The sequence below is a fragment of the Equus asinus genome, chromosome 21 (assembly GCF_041296235.1).
Source record: "Equus asinus isolate D_3611 breed Donkey chromosome 21, EquAss-T2T_v2, whole genome shotgun sequence".
NCBI lineage: Eukaryota > Metazoa > Chordata > Mammalia > Perissodactyla > Equidae > Equus > Equus asinus.
In genome coordinates, this window is record NC_091810.1 from 27,027,642 (window position 1) to 27,046,223 (window position 18,582).

Here is an 18,582-nt window from a genome sequence, read left to right on the forward strand (position 1 = left end):
CAGGATGCAAATATTTACATGAATGTGTCACTTCTGGAAATAGCTTTTGCTGCTCTCTTATGTGTTTTATGGTTGGATGCTACATTTGCATTTTGCAGTGGATTTTATAATTACAGACTGTCTTCTATACCTCCATTCCTTTTCCATTTCTTTTCCTTCTATGGTTTTCCCTCCTTCCCCAAATGACAATTTCCTCCTTGACACTTTCCTCTCTCTGCTTGAAAATTTGAATTTAAGAAATAGACATAGTAAGAATTCTTTTCAAAGCACATTCACCTCTTCAGAGAAAAAGTGTCATGGAAACATAACAAATGCATAAAATAAATGAGCGTGATGCAGTAGCACATCAGATATATTAGTATCATTTATTTTAGATTTTAACCATCTAAGAGATAAAGGTCATTGAAGATTGGATGTGAAGACAATTAAGGTCATAGGGATTTCCTGGGGATTATTAGCTTTCCTTAAAAATGGAACCAGACCTAATATCAAGCTAGGACTGCAGAATGGCAAGAGCTATTTTTAATTATTAAAAGTAATTTCACATATGGTTTAACAGTCATAATTGGAATTTTGAGTTATGCTTTCCTTGGTAACAACCCATTTCCTTTGTTTGGATAAACTGCAGGCATGGAGAGATGAAATATGATGTCCTTTAAAATGTGGTACTTCAAGAAATTATGTTTCACTGGCAGGCATTCGGCATTTCTGCAGCTGAAATGAAATTTCAGTACAATACAATAGAGACTAGGCCCCATCATGAATACATCTCACTCGCCAGTTTCCGAGGCTTCAGTAAACAAAGGCTGTTGGCAAAAAAAGTGTCTGTGTGCTCTTTGAAGAAGTACTCACAAAGACCTCGGGAAAGAATGGCAATATGTGGCTGTCAATCTGAGTGGCTCAGTGGGTCACAGGGAAGGTGGCAATCCTGGAGCAATAGCAGAAGCAGACGCATAGCAGCTCCTAGTTGTTCTGGGGGAAAGGAGGAGGCATATCAACTCAAAGCACAATATCCATCTCAAAGAACCACCACCACCACCACCACAAGAAATGGAATTGCTCCTGCCATTGCAGCTTCCTGGGAGGAGTGTCTTTTCTTTATGTGCCTGGTAAGATCTTATTCAGCCTTCAAGGCCCATTTCAAACATTCCTTCCTCCTGTGAAGCCATGGCTGATTTACAGTGGATGTAACTTCCCCTTCCTCTAGGTCCTTAGGGCCATTTACTCCCCACACAGAGATCCTACCAATCATCATTCACTCCCTCATACATTAAGCAAATCCTGACTGAGCACCTACTAGGGATCGGGGGGCTGAAGTAGCATTTCTAGGTTCATTCTCACAACAGGCCTAGGTTACAAGTACTAGCATTTCTTCCATTAAATAGATGAGAAAACTCAGGCTTAAGAGGGTAAAGTAATTCACTAAAATCACACAGCTAAAAAGTAGTTAAGCTGACATTTCATGTCATATTGGTCTGATCCCAAAACCTAAACTCTTACCTAATAGGTTATATTACCTTAACATGGTATTATCTTATATGATTTTAAATTACATTGCATTTATTATATTTTATATATATGTATATATTTATTTATGTGTGCATATATACTAATAAGACATGATCTATGGTATGATATAATATAATAATATAACAATATAATACAATACAATATGTGGTATGCTGGAGATGACTCGTACTGCTTATAACAACCAATCTCTTCCCATCTCCCTATTCAGTGACATCATGTGGGTAACTGAGTACTGATCATGGCAGGAATATGTATTTACACCACGGCAATCACAAATGATACAAATCCGGGCTATTTTTCTTGAAGAGCTGTTTAAACACTTGTCACACTACTGATTATTATATTATTTTATAGTTACTGGTATAACCGTCCATGTCTGATATTTGTGAGTTCCTCATGAAGAGATTACATTTTCATGATGGCTTTTTCAGAACTTGTCTAAAGCATAGTGCCTAGCACAGGGGGGTGCTCAGTAAATTATTCTTGCACGGATGAGTGAATATTTTACCGCATCTTTCACAGCTTTTACAGTATTTACTTCCATTAGTCTAACAGTCTCCCCATTTGTAATAGCACGACAGTGGGTTGCCAAGGGATAAAACGTATAAAGTCGGAAGTGCAATTCTTTGCTTCTCAGCAGAACTGCCTCACAGGGCAGAAGCACACTGCATATCAAGTACCTCACACTTATTTCCACCTGGGAGGCCTGGAAGGATGCTGGCTGCTCAGGGGACCAAACTGAAATCTACAGCAGCTCCAAAGTGATCACAAATACACTGCTAAAATACAAATATTTGAGGTATTTGTGTGTGCCTGCCTTTGTGTTTTATTTTATTTATTTTCTTTCTTCCCCTTCGTTTGCTATCTTCCTTCAGCTTTGAAGAGATCCATACATTAAAATCCTAAGTTCTTGTCGTAAAAGAGAATCCTTCCTAAAATTATAAAAATACAACCTGTCACTTCTCACAAATGATGATGATCATTTAGTCCAGAAGTTTAATTTTTTTATCGAAAAATATTCCGGAAACCATTTTTATCCCAGAGTAACACAGGTTTTGGAATCTGAAAGATGGTTCATGCCTCCCAGCTCTGTACTGAGCAACGTTGTGATCCCGGGCATTGGTTTCTCTTCTATAAAATAGGTACAACATACCTACCTCAAAGGGGAAAATCCGGAAAACTCCAGCACTTTGTACAATGATGCTCTCTAATAAGCGGTCAGGAGGTGGATGATTTTTTCAGCATCTAGCAGCACACTGCCATTAAATTAATATATTTTGAATGAATGATTGAATGAGGAAAAAAAAACAAAACAAACAGCTCCTTGAGATTTAAACATTCACCCACTTTCTTCCAGAGCTGTGCGTTAGGACTTTCTGTGATGACGGGAATGTTATATATCTGTACTGGCCAATATGGCACCACTAGCCAAATGTGGTTATTAAGCACTTGAAATGTGCCTAGTATGACTGAGAATCTAAATTTTAAATTTTATATAAATTTAATTCTTTTAAATGTAAATGCTTGCCTAAGGTTGGGTCTACTATATTGAAGTGCAGTTAAAGGATTAACTGTAGGGGACTGGGTTATATTTTGGACTCAGAACAAAATTTTCAGAGAGTATTACTCATTTTTTGAAGGACAAAATAAATAAATTTCTCCCTTTTTTTCATCCAAAGCCCACCTTTTTGTCCCTTCCTTATCCTGTTCTCACCCACGCAACTGGAACTGCTTGTGGAATTTTCTACTTTTGAGAGACAGCTTTGTGTATTGCGATTATAGCCACCCTTTAAAAATCCTACCTGCCTGTCTGGATATAGTTAAGCTCCGAGGATTTCTGACAGGCCCTGGGGTCACTAATCAGAACAGAGCGGGAGGTGAAAAGCATTAGAAGGTCATGGGTGGCCAGGCCTATAGTCCGCAAGCCTGTCTCACAGGTCACATGTAGCTGCAGTTAAAGGTGGTGGCTATTACTCTGTGCTGGCTGCTGATAAAAGTCACCCGCAGCCCTGCCAGCTTCATTTGTTCTTAAGTATTCTATTAGGGAGGAACGCATAAATTTATTTTAGAGAGTGCCCTGAGTAATGAGGAGAAAAGATGCCACGTGCATTAAAAAGTGTTGTCTTAAAGAGGTGCTCCAAGTACTAATATCTGCAAACATTTAAACCTCTAGATCATAAAGCATAATGACCCTTAGAAATTGTCTAACTCAGACTATGTGTTTTACGGTTAAAGGCTGAGGAGTGACCAGCTCAGGGACAGAAAGATCACACCACAGCTAAGACTAAAACCTGGGTTTGCTGATTCTCAGTGTTCTTTCTGTGACACCCCACAGGCAGTTGCAAATAGAAAAGAAAAAAAAAATTGAGTCTATTTTGAAAGACTGTCGGAATGTCAAAGCACTTGTAGGCTGAGAAAAGAGTTATATGTAAATGTATTATAATGTGATCCTGTGGAAAGGGGTGGGTGTCATTTATGTATTTTCCCTAATTTTGCCCGCCACCCCTTTCTCCGCAGGCACACATTGACTATGATTCTCTCAGAGGACATAATACTCTCTCGGAGTAAATTAGGCAGGTAGGAAAATTGCATTAACTCTTTCCACTCCCCAGGGAGCACATTTGGCAAATCCCTGCTTCAGTGCACTAATTTTCCTCCTGGTGTGTGGCTAATGCACTGGGGGAAAAGGGGCTTATAGGGTGTGCTGGTGAGGTCAGGGACCACATTATCGCGACTTTATTGCCACTGAGATGAGCCGAAGCCTCCCACGTGTAAATCAAAGAGTTAACAATGGGGCCGGGTGGCTGCTCTGGCTTTGTCATTTCAGGGTCACAACTGGACAGGCTGTGATCTGTCATCTTTCAGACACTCGGGTTTAGCAGCCCCTGTATTTTGCAAGCCATCATTTGTGTTTCCACAAAACCTGTAACATGGTATTACCCAGCCTGAAATCACTCAATCTTTGGGACTCATTCTACTTCTACCATCTAATCTTCTATGGGATTGAGAAGCCAAGGTGAGCTTGGAAATCTATGCAGTCATCATTTCTCCAAGTTTTTCCAATTTCCTACTTTGAGTCAGACACGACTGTGGACCCTGAATCCAGCGTTCTCTTCCAGACTGGAAACACATAGTTTCATTTCCTTCCTCACCAAAGAAAAATTGCTTCAAGATTATAAATTAATATAAAACTCTTCCCCAAGCCCACCACATATCTACTCATTCCTACACAAGCTCATACTTGCGTTTTTCTCAAGAGAAAAAAAAAACACAACCAAAACTGTATCTACCAGAAAAGATGACTAGCAAGCATCGACTTCAATTGCTGGTACACAGATTTTAGAAAATAAAATAAGAATTTACAATTCTGTGAGTGGAGTTATGTGCATGGAAAACTAAATTCAAGAAAGTGACTCAATCCGCATTAACCTTCTGGAGTCTTCTCCATTTTTCCGGTGGCTGCAGGCTAACATCGAGGGATTCTGTGAGGCCCAGGCTTCTGAGTATTCAAGTTCATTAGGCATGCATCTCATTTTGGCAGGAAGCCACCCTCTTTAAGCAAAACCCAGTCACAGATAAACGGAGGGCAATCATCTCCCGACTAATAAATGCAAGGCTGCAAAAACCCGGCTGCCAATCTTGCAGGATGGGGAATAAAAGGGGCGGCGGAGCGACTGTGCTTTGCGTCCCTGTGATCGCAGAGTGTACAATACAGCCGAAGCAGGAAGAAACCTCAGACCAGCTCTCAGAGGCGAGATCAAAACTGCCTGTGCAAACAGTAGTAATGCGATGTGTTTGGCCTGAGTGGTACGTTTGTCCCTGGGAGCTTAGAGCATTTTACAAACTCTTTCTACGAAATCCCTGTGCTGTCCTTGGGAAAGGAAATGAGACCAGGAGTGCAGTACACATTGGGCCACGGAGGCTCAGCGAAGCCTGGGGACCAGAGGAGGGGGACTTGAGAGAGGTCTGTAAGCAGAGTGAAACAGAGGATTGAGGGGCCCTTCACCAATTTTCAGACACGGGCACTGAGAAAAAGCTAGAAAAAGGCAGCTGGCACACTCCAGTATAACAAACTGAAATGTTCACTGCCGCCAGGAAGTACCATCAAGGAATGAACAGGAGAGTGTATAATCATAGGGAATAAAGGAGACTACTATCAACAACATCTAGAAAACCAGTTATTTTTGGTGGAATCTCCCAATTTGCATATAGTGGCAACTCAATAGTTCTAAAATACAGTGCAAGCCAAAAAAAACATGTTTTTAGGTCAGATCCAACCAGTAGGCACCAGTTTGTGCCATTTGACCAGGTAATTATATACACCAGCTTATAGTTCACGCCTCTCCTTTCTCCTGCCTGAGTAGATACAGCCAGGCTTTCATCACGTTAAGCATAATGGCATTGTGGTTCATTCTGAACACATGACTTATAAACTTAGTTAAAGATGCTGTCATAGCAATGTGACCCAGGCCACAGAAGCCAAGATTGGAAACAGAAATGCCTTGGGAAGGATGCCCTAAGGAAGTGGGGACCCTCTTCCTTCTTTGCAAGAAAAACAAAGGACCAGCCACCTCATTAGGAATTCAGTAACAAAGATCTGCTCATCTCTTTATAATTATGTGTCTAATTGTCTAATATTTTGAGGCCTTGTCTCGCCAATCAACTCTCTCCAAAAACTCTGCCTCTATCTCGACCCTGTGACCCACGCTTCCCCCATTCCTTAAATCTCTGCACATCTGCCTGTCAAACAGCTGTATGGGTATTCACATCTTTGCTTATATCCTAGAGAGGCTAATCTTTGGGATTTTTATAACCCTTTAGGTGAGAGAGGGTAAGCCGACTGATGAAATCCCTTCCGCGTTAATGGGCGATAAAGTAAAATCCGATCCCCAGGGGCCATGATACAGAAACCCTCTGGTCCTACTTTTATGTGGGTCATATATCTTAATAGGTTTTCAAGCAATTTAGAAGACAAGACAAAGCAGCTGGTAAGGGCCAATTTACAAGGCCTCAGTTCCCCAGCAACACGCGGGCTGCCCTGTAACAGAAGCACAACTGGTGTAAACAAGCCTTTTCCAAGTATGGAGACAGACACACACCTCTGAGCAATTCTGCTTTACCCAAACACTCACTTGCTTTATTTCATAGAAGCATCATTTTCTGATTTCTTCTATGGCCTGCTTCATCTGTTCAGTATTTATTTTCCTTCTTAGCTATTTCAAAATGGCCACACTGAGCCCTGTAAATGCTAGCTGCTTTCTTTGTGCCTCTTATTAAGGGGAGGAATAAAACTGTAGATACTCTGAATGAACCAGCAACCCATGGACCTCTTTCTTTACAGTGTTAGTGGTTCCGTGGCAACATTTTCCCCAATTCAGAGGTAAGAAAGTGACAACTGATCCTATGTGTGATAATAATTTAGCTCAGCAATTTCACGTTATGCAAATCGGAGGCAAGCTGTGCTTTGAGCTGTGCCAGGGGGTGCAGTACGGCTGCATGAATCAAGACAGGGCAATCTGCAGGGGAAGAAAATGAGTCTTGCTCTTCAAGGTGCCTTCTGCTCTGGAATACATTCAAGAAAATTAATCAGCCCCTAACATCACCATGTTACTCTCTCTCATTACAAATCAGAGTAAACAATTACTGCATTAAGCACTCTCAGAGAGGTTTCGAAAGGCCACTGGTGCTTACTGCTGATTTTCATAAATGATCTTCAAGGAGCTCCCCTGGGGATGGGAGATCTGGGGAGGTCTAGGGAGAGGTTACTGCGGAATGCATCTCATTACCATGGTGATGAGATGCAACATGCAGCCTAGCTATAAAACCAGTTGACATGCTTTTGGGCTGTGAGTTTCTGGTTTTCTGGGAGACAGTCAAATCTTAATTGATGGGAGGCTCTCTGGACACTCTGTGCTTCTCTTCTGAGCACTAATCACAAGAGGATGAATGCGGGAAGCAGAATCTGAGTTCCAACACTTAGGAACTAGGTGACTTTTGACAAGTTAGTTGAGACAGGACAGTACCATCTATACTTCATAGAGTTGTTGTGGGGATCTAAAGTATTCTCAGTAGCTCCCACCCTAGAGTTAACACTCAATGAATGGTCACTATTTTATTCATTTATTTATTTTGCTAAGGTCTACCTCCCCCATTGGCTGGACATATTTGGTGAAAATAGGAACAGCACTTCCACCTAATGCGTTGCAATATTTATGGTAGCTTATAAAGTGCCAAGTACATAGTAGGAATTCAGCTAGTATTTTGTCAGTGAATAAGCAAATACATGGAGAATGACCATTTCCTTTGAAAAAGGGAGTCCTTTTGTCTGCTTTACTTATAGAGACTTAGGCGGAAAACTGAGACTAGGATGGTTCAACTCTGGAAATTCCAGTATTCCCCTTGATTCTACCAAGGAAAGAATTAGAGACCAGAGACAAAATATAAGAATGTCAAGGTGTTAAGGCATTCTTGAGATGAGTAAGTCTGGAGAAAGCAAATGCAAAAACTGATAGAGAGGAGGGAATTCTTGGAGAAGTCACAGTTCTGACCCACGTGTCCTTGTCCTTTTCTTCAGGACATGATTGATAATGCCTGTCCATCTCTCTCCTGGGGCTTTGAGTTGCAATGATGAGACAACTGTAGAACTTGGAGCCTTTTGTAGAAAGAAGTTATAAAATCAATGATTTTGCTTATTACTTCTGTGGTTGCAGGGCACAGCTTGCACTGAGACTACCATATCCAGCACAGAGAGGTGAAAGAACGTGATTTTAATATGCAGTGGGCCATGAGAACACACTCCACTGTGTTGGTGAACATCTATGTCTCACCTACACAGAGTCCCGCTTGTTTTTAGTTAAAGGCTAACTTACAGTATTCTGTGGATGTGAATGAAGGTGTAGGGTGGAGTGTCCCCAAGTTGGTACATTAATGTGCCATCATATGTGTTGATGTCCCAAACTGACTATTGTACCCCATGATCGAACAGCACATTTTGGCTTTGGAGAAGAGGAGCTCCCTTAAATCAAAGTGGCTTCCAAACTGGAGTGTGTAACTAATGCTGCCTAGCACAGCTCATGGGCAAAAAATGCCCTTCCACTTCCCAGTGGAATGTAAGGGAGATCAATGACATGCTCGTCAGACATTGCTTTCAGAACAAAGGAGGAGTTATCAGTAAGTTTATTTTCCCTGACCAAACTTTGTAATAACCTCTGTATTTATTCAATTACATGGTTTGTGAGTCAATGATATTTACTAAGGGACTATTATGTGTACCATACTGGGTCTCATAGGAAAAAGAAGCCCACTGTCAGTCAATAAAATCCAAATACCTTCGCTTGTCATTCAATGTCATTAATTATCTGACCTCTACTTACCATTTTGGTTTCAGCTCCACACATGCCACCCACAGAACCCAATTCTCCAGTCATTGGAAGTACACTTGCAACCTGACTGTTCCACGACTGTTTCAGAACTGAGAGGTCTTGGAAATGCCTTTCCTCCCTCCTTGCTTGACTAGTGAACAAAGTCTCATAATTAAACATTGTGTTCAAGCATCACTCCTCCAAAAGGTTTTCCTTCCTTTTCTCACTCTCTCCTTTGTAACTTGTGTGTGCATGCATGTGCGCACGCGCGCGTGTGTGAACATACTTCTATAAAGTGCATGGTCGTAGGCAGAATAATATCCCCCCAAAGCTGTCCACTTTCTCATCCCCAGAATCTGTAAATATGTCATCTCACGTGGCAAAAGGGTCTTTGCATACGCAATTAAATTACAAATCTTGAGATGGGGAAACTATCCTGTGTAATCGTGAGGGTCTTTAAAAGTGGAAGAAGGAGGCAGGAGTGTAGGCGTTAGAGAAGGTGTGTCATTAGAAGCAGAGGTTGAAGAGATGACATTGCTGGCTTTGAGGACTGTGGGGGGAGGAAGGGGCAAAAAGACAAGGAATGTGGGTAGCATCTAGAAATTGGAAAAGGCCAGGAAACAAATTTTCCCCTAGAGCTTCCAGAAGGAATGCAACGCTGTCGAAACCTCGAATTTAACCCACTGAGACCCATTTCAGATTCTGACCTCCAGAATGGTCAGATAATAAATTTGTGTTGTTTTAAGCCACTAGGTGTGTGGTAATTTGTTACATATCAATAGGAAACGAATACACCCCCATAACATTTTATTGATTTTATTTGTTCCCATGTCTTCCTCCTTCCACAGTACTGTATGTTTCTTGAAGTAGTTAAAAATAGCTATCCTATATCAAAGGTGTCCATGTCAGACCCTGTGCTAAGTACATACATTACTTCATCTGATATGCAAAACAACCCTACAACATCGGGTTACAGTGCAGGAGGCATTGGGGTTCAGTACCTGTCATGCGGACCCCAGACTCTGGGTTCTCATCTTCTTCACATAATAGCTGTATGACCTTGGGCAAATAATCGTTTCTCTGCCTCACTTTCCCCATTTGTAAAATGGGGATACAAATGATGCCTACTTTTCAGGGCAGTGGTGAGAATTAGTTGATTAACTCATATAAAGAGCTCAAAACGATGTCTGGCATATAACAAGCATTACGCAAGTGCTTAACTACAGAAATTATTATTCCCATTTTAAAGGTGACAAAACTGAAGCCCAAAGGACTTAATGCACTTGACCTGCAGAGCAGGGATGGGAAGAAAACAAAGCCCGTTCACTCAACTTCAATGCCTGAGAGAAATGCGTGTTTCTTTACTGAACACACCAGTGAATTCATCAAGCTCTCTACCTAACGGGAAAAACAGCACCTACAACAACACAGAAGAAAGAGTGAAGCATTGAGTGTATTTCCGAAGCTTGTACGGAGGTGTGAAAAGGGAGCTATGTTTTGATGGAAGTGAGAGACAATCAATGGCATAATTTAATAGGTATGTAGGTAGTGGCAATATCGCATCAGAAAAATGTGTATGACAGTACTGGAAGGTTTGGGTTTTATGCTAAGAGGATGATTGGCTTGGGGAGATTAGTACTTATTGAAATAATTGCTTACCCTGGAAATATGCTGAAGAGTCAAAAATCAGAACCACAGATAACAGCATTTTCACAGACTTCACAGAAAGGCATGCATTTCTTTGTGAAATATCTCTCTAAAACCGGTTCTTAAACCCGAGTGCTGGGCCCCACCTCCATGAGTTTCAGATTCAAAAAAGCTGGAGTCGGGCTACAAAATTTGCATTTCTAGAAATTAGCAGGTGATGCTAACGCTGCTAAGTGTGTTTAGGAGACCACACTTAGAGACCCACTGATCTATAGCAATTATTTCCCCACTGCCTTGGTCCAAGATTACTTCCAAAAGACTCTCAAAGGGAATTTAATTGTCTCAATCTAATGTTTCAGGGAATTGAAAGGGAAGTCCTGTCTGAGTATTTGTAACAGCATGAAGCCCATTAAAAGTACAAGACTCTGAGAAAGCAAATCAGCTTTATTCTAGAAAGCTTTTAAAGGACTTGCAACATGAAGGAAATGATTCTAAGGCAATGGCTATGTCAAATACTAACGTTCTCAATATATGGGACCAATTCATTCCATGTAGATTTCTCCAGACTTATTCAATCTCTTAGGCCCTACTCCCAACTCCACCCCCAACAATTTGTCCACACTTGAGGGTGAGATTTTAAGGATACAAGACAAAAATCTTTAAGAGGTTTTTGCTTGGATTTCTGTATTAGTACGTTGGCAAGGAAACATTCTCAAGTGGCACAGCACTGCAGCCTAAACATAGAAGGCTAATCAACCTAAGAAGACTCATTCCTAACACAGATGCAAACTCACTCTTCTCTCTCTATCCATCATATTTGTTGTGGTTCTCTCTTAGGGATATCACCATCAAATACATGTAATATATCAGGAGGAAGAGGAAGAAAAGAGATCCGAATACTTTTGCAATCTTTCTTTTATTTTCTTTTTAAATTTCTCATCTAGCTAAGAAGTAACTTTGGGCTCATATCTGAAAGTGAATAAATCAAGAGTTTAATTAAGATGATGAAATATTTAAACATTGCTAGTTAAAAAGAGAAAGTAAGAAGGCTGTCTCCGACTGAAATTGAGGGCAGCAATTGGGCAAGATGAGCAGAAAAGAATGAGTATATGTTATACAAAAGGGATCTCAGTCGTCCTTAAAATTAGCCAGTCATCAAAATGTGAAAAAAAATACCATGTTGGGGGATGTGGGTCATGAAGAGATATACATACAACCACAGGAACATAAATGCCCTTCAAACCCTCTTAATTATGAATAACCATACTGGCAGTGCTCAATGTTTGATAAGAAATTATTATTTTTTTAAAAATTAATAACAAAAACATCAGTGCTAATAGGAAAACTGATAAATACTTGATTTATTGGAAAAACTACTCCCTACAATTGCTTCCACCCAGAAAATTCTCAACAGGAAGACGTGAATGCAGTTGTAATTCCGTGAAAACATTGAAAACAACATAAACAAGAACAAACTCATATGGTCAGTTTAGTTGTCAGCCTCTTAGCTCAAAGATGAATTGTTGCCCACCTGTAGAGATGAGCTAAGGGGCAAAGGCACAATTTCTCTCTCACTTTGCATGGGTGAAGATTTATTTCTCACTCAGTAAAATTAAAATTATGAAGCTAAAAGGAAAAAGCAGACTGAGTACCATGAAGATGTTCTTGTCAATTAAGATATATGTATTCCAGATCTTCCAATTTGTTGATTGATCTCTGTATTCTCCATAACATCTTGTACATAAGGGCCCTGCCATTACTAGCTTTGTGACTTTGGACTAGTTAGCTCTATCTTAGTAGTTAAAAATCCTTAGCATATGCCAGACACGCTTCTAAGTGCTTTAAAATATTAAATTACTTCACCTTTTTAATAACCCAATGAAGCAAGCATTATTATTATTCTCAATCTATAGATGGGAAAACTGAAGCACAAAAATATTAACAAATTTTCTCAAGGTCACAAAGCTGGCAAGCAGGAAATCCAGAATTCTTTACCATGAAGCTATAGACACTTTCTGTGTCTCACTGCAGAAAATAGGAGAATTTATTGTGTGGAGCAGTAACAATTTGATAATTTTATAAAGCCTTTGGACCATAGTGTAGTTGATAGTCATTGATGAAAATGCATTAGGTAAAAGTAGTGGTATAAAATAAGCACTTAATAAGTGCTTTTTGAATGAGAAGTTTGACTTTGCAATAGTGAATGAAATCAATACAAACATAAAAAAGTAATTAAATATCATTTAGTAGACAATCACTCTTAGCGAAGAGGAGTTCCATTTCTTGACAGTCATCTTAGTAATTACCTATAATAAGTTTCCTATATGGATGGTATTGAGGAGTATGTATGTGTAATTGTCAATAGAAAAGGTTTTAACATATGTTTCCCTCTCGATTTGGAATCCAGACTGTTGAGAGCCAAGGTTGAAAGCAATATCCGAGATTGTCAAATGGACTTTGGAACGAGCTCTGATCGGGATGGAAGGTTGCAGGTTGAAGCAAAAGCAATTAGTTACCCATCATGTGGTTATTGATCTTCCTGTCCTTTTTGTTATCAGGACCTCAAAGGCGAGATAAAAGCTGTGACTTCAATACATCACAATTTGGAGTAAATATTAATAACCTTTAGAACATAGGGGCTGTATTTTTCGATGAGATACAGACAGTAACTAGCTCTGACCCCTGCAAAGGGGAAGTAATTGTCAAATTCAGATGACACCTTTCAAAGTTGGGTAATTTAAAAAAGAAATTAGAAGAATGAAATGCCACTTGGAATAATTGAGGTGAATTAAAAATAACAATAAATCTTCACCTCTGTCACTCAATTTTAAAAGGCCTTTTCACCTCCATTTTCTATTGAGGTTTGAAAATAGAGAGATCTTTTAATCAAAGAGCTCATATCAGATTTCCAGATTTTATGCCTCGCACGTTTGTAGATGAGTATTTGGACACATTCAGATGCTTACCGGAATTCTTAATGAGGAAAGTAAAAAGCTATAAAAATTAAAAAGACCGTCAGTCTGGTTTTGCATTCTCTTGTGAAACCTCCCTTCTTAAGTTGAATATGTGCTTGAAGAGCTGTATGAATTAGGAGCATCTATGAATTTTGTTCAGAAAATCATTCTATGACCATAATTATCAGGGGTAGGTCAACTATAGCCCACGTCTGTTTTTTGTAACTAAGACTTTATTGGAACACAACCACACTCAATCACTTATGTATTGCCTATGGCTGAAGACACTATGGTCATAAGGCCTGAAATATTTACTGTCTTGTCCTTTGCAGAAAAAGTTTGCCAACTCCTGATACGTATTACAGGAATTGTAAAAATAAGCAAATATAAATAAACATAATTTATAAGTTGGGGAGATATTTTATAGCCATCAGCATAGCTTGTAAAAGTTGTATACCTTTTAAACAGAACTGTCATTGGTCTCATGGAAAGAAATAATTTTTTTAAAAAAGGAACTACTCAATAAATAAAAAATTTCTTTGCCTTTTCAGTAATGGCATCACCATCCACTCAAATGCTTAAGACAAAAACTGAGGATTCATCCTTAATTTCTCTCTTCTTACTCTCAATATTCACTTTATCAGCAAATCTCGTCATGGCAACCTTTATTACCTTCAACATGTGTCCTTAATCCATTCCCTTCTCTCTAACTCCACTGCTCCAGTCCCAGTGCGAACCTTCATCATTTCTCAGCTGGACTTCAGCAACCGCATCTTCACTAATATATTTTTTGCCCCTGTTCCAAACCATTATTCATTCATGGCCAATGGGATCTTTTTAAAATTCAAGTCTGACTATGTGTATCTTCTGCTTAAAAGCCTCCCCTGCCTTTCCATTTCATTTAGAGTAAAATCCAAACTCTGTGCAAGGACCTGCCTTGTCTGGCTCCCTTCTGCCTCTGCATCACTGCCCACTTGCTTACTGGGCTTCAGCCATACGTACCCTCTTTGTGTTCCTCAAACAGGTCAAGTTGGCGTTGCCTCAAGGCTTTTGCATTTGTTCCCTCTGCCTAAAATAATCTGCTCCTAGATCACTACACACGCTACTTCTCATCACTCAGGTCTCATTCCAAACATAATCTCAGCAAAAAAATTGTCCTGAATCCTCCATCCAGTGTGTCCTGCTTCACCCTCACAATCCCTTGCAAGCACATCACCTGGTTAATTTCCTGGAGGATTTGTTATTAGCAGAAATCACCTAATTTAGTTACATCTCATTTCTCTTGTTTTTCTTATTACATTTAAGGTCTATGACAACAGAGAGTATGGCTGTTTAGTTTACTGCTATATCCACATTCCCAGTGTAGCGTTTCGTACATAGTAGATGTTCAGTTTATATCTGTTGAATAGATGCTATTGGGTGGGGGAGATTATGGTTTAATGGAATAGAAAGATATATGACATATTTAGTCACCTAAAATCTAAGAATTATTTATTAATGTAAAGATCAATGAGAAACATGGTTAATTAGGTCCATAGGAGACCAGAGAATGAGAAATATGTGGGTTGGCATGGGCAAGAAAGATCTTTTGAAGAGGAATTAGACTCCCGTTGAGGGGAAGAAATGGGCGAACACGGAGACAAGGATCCGTACTTGTGAAAACAAGATAAAAAGGGAAGAACTTCTGGAGACTAACCAGATATGAAATTTGCAGAAATAACAGAACTTTATTGACCATAAAATCAAAATTAATGAGGTGGCTGAAAGCACATCACACCAGGAAGAAAGACTATTTCAAATCAAATTACTTAAGTACTGCAAACTCCATGCTGGAATCAAAGGAAGAGATGAGGAAATTTTCTATCGTGATGTCATAATGTCGGCACTTGCAGGTGGTTCATTAGTGCTCCTGTACATGGAAAGATGTGGCGATGGGATTGCTTCCTCGGCTGCCCTTTCTCCTCCCTCCCTTCTGACATTCTTCTTTTTGCATTCATCCCCTGGTTGCGTGAGCAGTTTTCAAAGGGCTCTTACCTTTGCAAGGAACAGATTGGATGATATCTGGCCCCTTTCTCTTTAATTTAGGAGTTCACCTTCTGAAATAGAGTGGCTAAATACTCCAGGCTACAATAAATGTTTTGTTCTCAGAACTTCTAACGCAATTCCAATGTGTAACCCATTAGGTAATCACTTCTCTCTCTTCTGATGCTCCAGCCTTATTTTTCTGCCTTGTCCATGTACCAACATTCCCTGAATCTGTACAGTCCCTCTATCCTTGTGCCTGAAAACTCTTTCTATTGTTTTCTCTGTCCTCCCTACTCCCATTTCTATCTCCATCTATACTTACCATCATTTTAGAAGCTCAAATGCTACTGTCTCCTTGAAATCTTTTAAATTTTTATAGCCTATTTCCCCTAATAATAACTTATAGATGCAGCATGCTTGCTGTGGATCAGAAACTGTGCATCTCACTGCTTTGGATCCTTGTAACTACTTAAGCATCATTATCCCCATTTTACAGATGAGAAAATTGAAGCTGAGAGAGGTTAAATAACTTCCCCAAGGTCAAACAGTTGTAAGTGTGAGAGTCTTGACTTTAATTCAGGCCTGTTTGATTCCAAAGCCTGTGCTCATAATGACTGAACTCTAAGGCCAAGTCAACACTGATCACTACCTTCCTTAAACTCAGGTCCAGTTATTCAGTCCGCACACACCTCTATTGCATGACAATGATCTCCTTTCTGACTGCCCAGTCCTCTGCCTGATCAGTCTATGCCAATGCTGAGTTCATCATTAAATTTTGAATATACTTGTGCTGGTACTTTTTTTATTATGTATCTTACTCATCTTTATAACTTTTCTGATGCTTAGAAAAGGACTCGACTCAGACACTTGCCTATTATTTGTCTAATGAAACATGATGGAATGATTAAATAAATAATATGCATTTTAATTTCTAACAATTTAATATTTAATTCTCTAAGGTTGAATATAAGGTTCTCAAGAGAGGTTCTTTCCTTGATTCACTGATTCTTTATTCATCAAATATTCTTCACTTAGGGAGCTCTTACTATTTGCTCAGAAGCATGTAAGATACTGGGCAATAGAGAATAAAATAGATCTGCTGCTTGGCAGACAGAGTTTACAACTTGTGTTTAAGGTCTTTGTTCCTCTCTGTTACTTGATGCTAGGCATCAATATACAGTGATTGATGGATAGTCACAAATTCGTGGGCCCTTACTGTAAGTCTGGCACAGTGGAAGGAATGCACAACACAGGAACATGGGAATAATTTCAAATACAATTAAAAAACCATTTTTTTTCAACTTGTCAAACTAACGGAAGAAGTTCGTTAGAGCAGGGAATAATAAATTGAACTATACGTATCTTACACATTTTATTTTTAGTTTGAAACATAGGAAATGCAATACCAATCGTTTTATGGAAGGCCAAGGTCTTTTCTTTCTGTATGGATCATCTGATCAGTGCTCGTGTCATCTGTCTTACAGAAACCATACTCAAAATGGATTATCTGTAATTTCCATTTCAATTTCTATAACAAGGAATGAGAACTTAAAGATATTTATGGTTTTTTCCTAAATCTTTTACAGTTGTCTTGTCACATATAATTTAACAACATTTTTTTTAGCAACTTTCTTTTATTGGGTCTTTCCAAAACATTCAAATTGTTTCCATGGAGACACAATTCTTTATTTTCACACAGACATTTCATCAGTTTATATTATACTTAATTAAATTACGTAATTATAGCAACAAGGAAATGACTTCAACAGGTTTGGGACCAAATGGCGTAACAGATTCTTGGTAAACATTCAACTCAACTGGTGGGAATAAGAGTGCACGAGTCACTAGAGAGTTTCTTCCTAGGTACCCAAATTCAGTGTGTTATGAGTAGAGGTGTGACCAAATATCTGGGTTTTCTCAGGACTGATGGTTTCTTGGGATTCAGGACTTTCAGCGCTAAAACCAGGACAGTTTTGGGCAACCATGCTGGTTGCTCACCCTAGCTATGGGTGTCAGGGGCTACAGTTTGTAGAAAAGAAGTAGGGTGTTGGTAAATCCAGCAAATTAATTAGGTAGAGTTTGATTAAGAAAGTTTGTGCACAGACTCAAGCAGAACCTCAGGATCCCTTACCCAGCCATGTTCTTGTCTTATCCCAAAATGTCTACTTGGCAAGAGGTAGTTTATGCCCATCAGTGGAATGACTGGTTATCCCTGGGCCTTGAAAGTTGGGCCAAACTGACCCCTAGCCCCACAAAGTAAAGAAGATTGTAAGTCACTTAATTCTAAAGTTGAATGAGTTTATGTTCTGCCCCATGACACACATCTCTATATGATGATTGCCAATGGAGCCAACTATTTCTTCCTGAGGATGCCCCACCCTCGTCCATATGGGTGTGGTCTGACCTCTGGCACCAATGAGAAAAATCACACAATCTGATATCTATACACTTCCCAAAGTAGTTTTAGACGCTGTTGGTGGGGATTTCAATGGTTCAGTCCAGGTTGAGCTTTGGCAGACACAATCTAGTTTCCAAGACATGTTTCTTCATCAAAAGATCAAAGTGTTGTGAGGTCAAGTTTTGCCTATTCTCACCTTGTCACACGTGAGTTTCTGGTTGCCTGAGCACAAGAGGCACACTGTGGCGGCTCTACACCTGATATCTGTGTGGTTCTCCTTTTCAGCAGTGAGGCTGTGAAGGGAATCTTTAGAAGAATAGGAATAATCCCAGTCAAAGAGAAGTTCACATAGTTTCCTCCCACTCTTGAAAGTGTACTAAATATTCAGTGTTTACCCCCATGATCAAACACCCTTCATATATTTTCTCATGAATGTAGAGACATAACCATTCTAGCCCAAACCAAAACCTAGAGAAAAGGGTAATATGCAGAATCTCTAAGCACATCCTCCTTTGAGTTATTCCAAAGAGGGAAACTTTCGTTTATCATTCACCTGATGAAAGCTGTTGACAGGTACAGGAAGTTCCTACCAAGGGGCTGTCTTGCAATTTCAGGAAATCAGATAAGAGAAAGCCCTGCCCAGGATTGCTATCATTTTAATAATCAT

General features: G+C 39.6%; 1 long non-coding RNA gene across 1 annotated transcript in view; it reads right to left on the reverse strand.

The window, feature by feature from the left end:
- Positions 1-349: 349 nt before the first annotated feature.
- The window catches only part of LOC123279508 (uncharacterized), a 28,510-nt gene continuing 10,277 nt past the window's right edge, over positions 350-18,582 (reverse strand). Inside the window, exons 3-4 of the long non-coding RNA XR_011496526.1 lie at positions 2,688-2,786; positions 350-972 (exon numbers count right to left, since the gene is read on the reverse strand). This is a non-coding gene — a long non-coding RNA (uncharacterized lncRNA). The remainder of the gene's footprint in view (positions 973-2,687; positions 2,787-18,582) is intronic.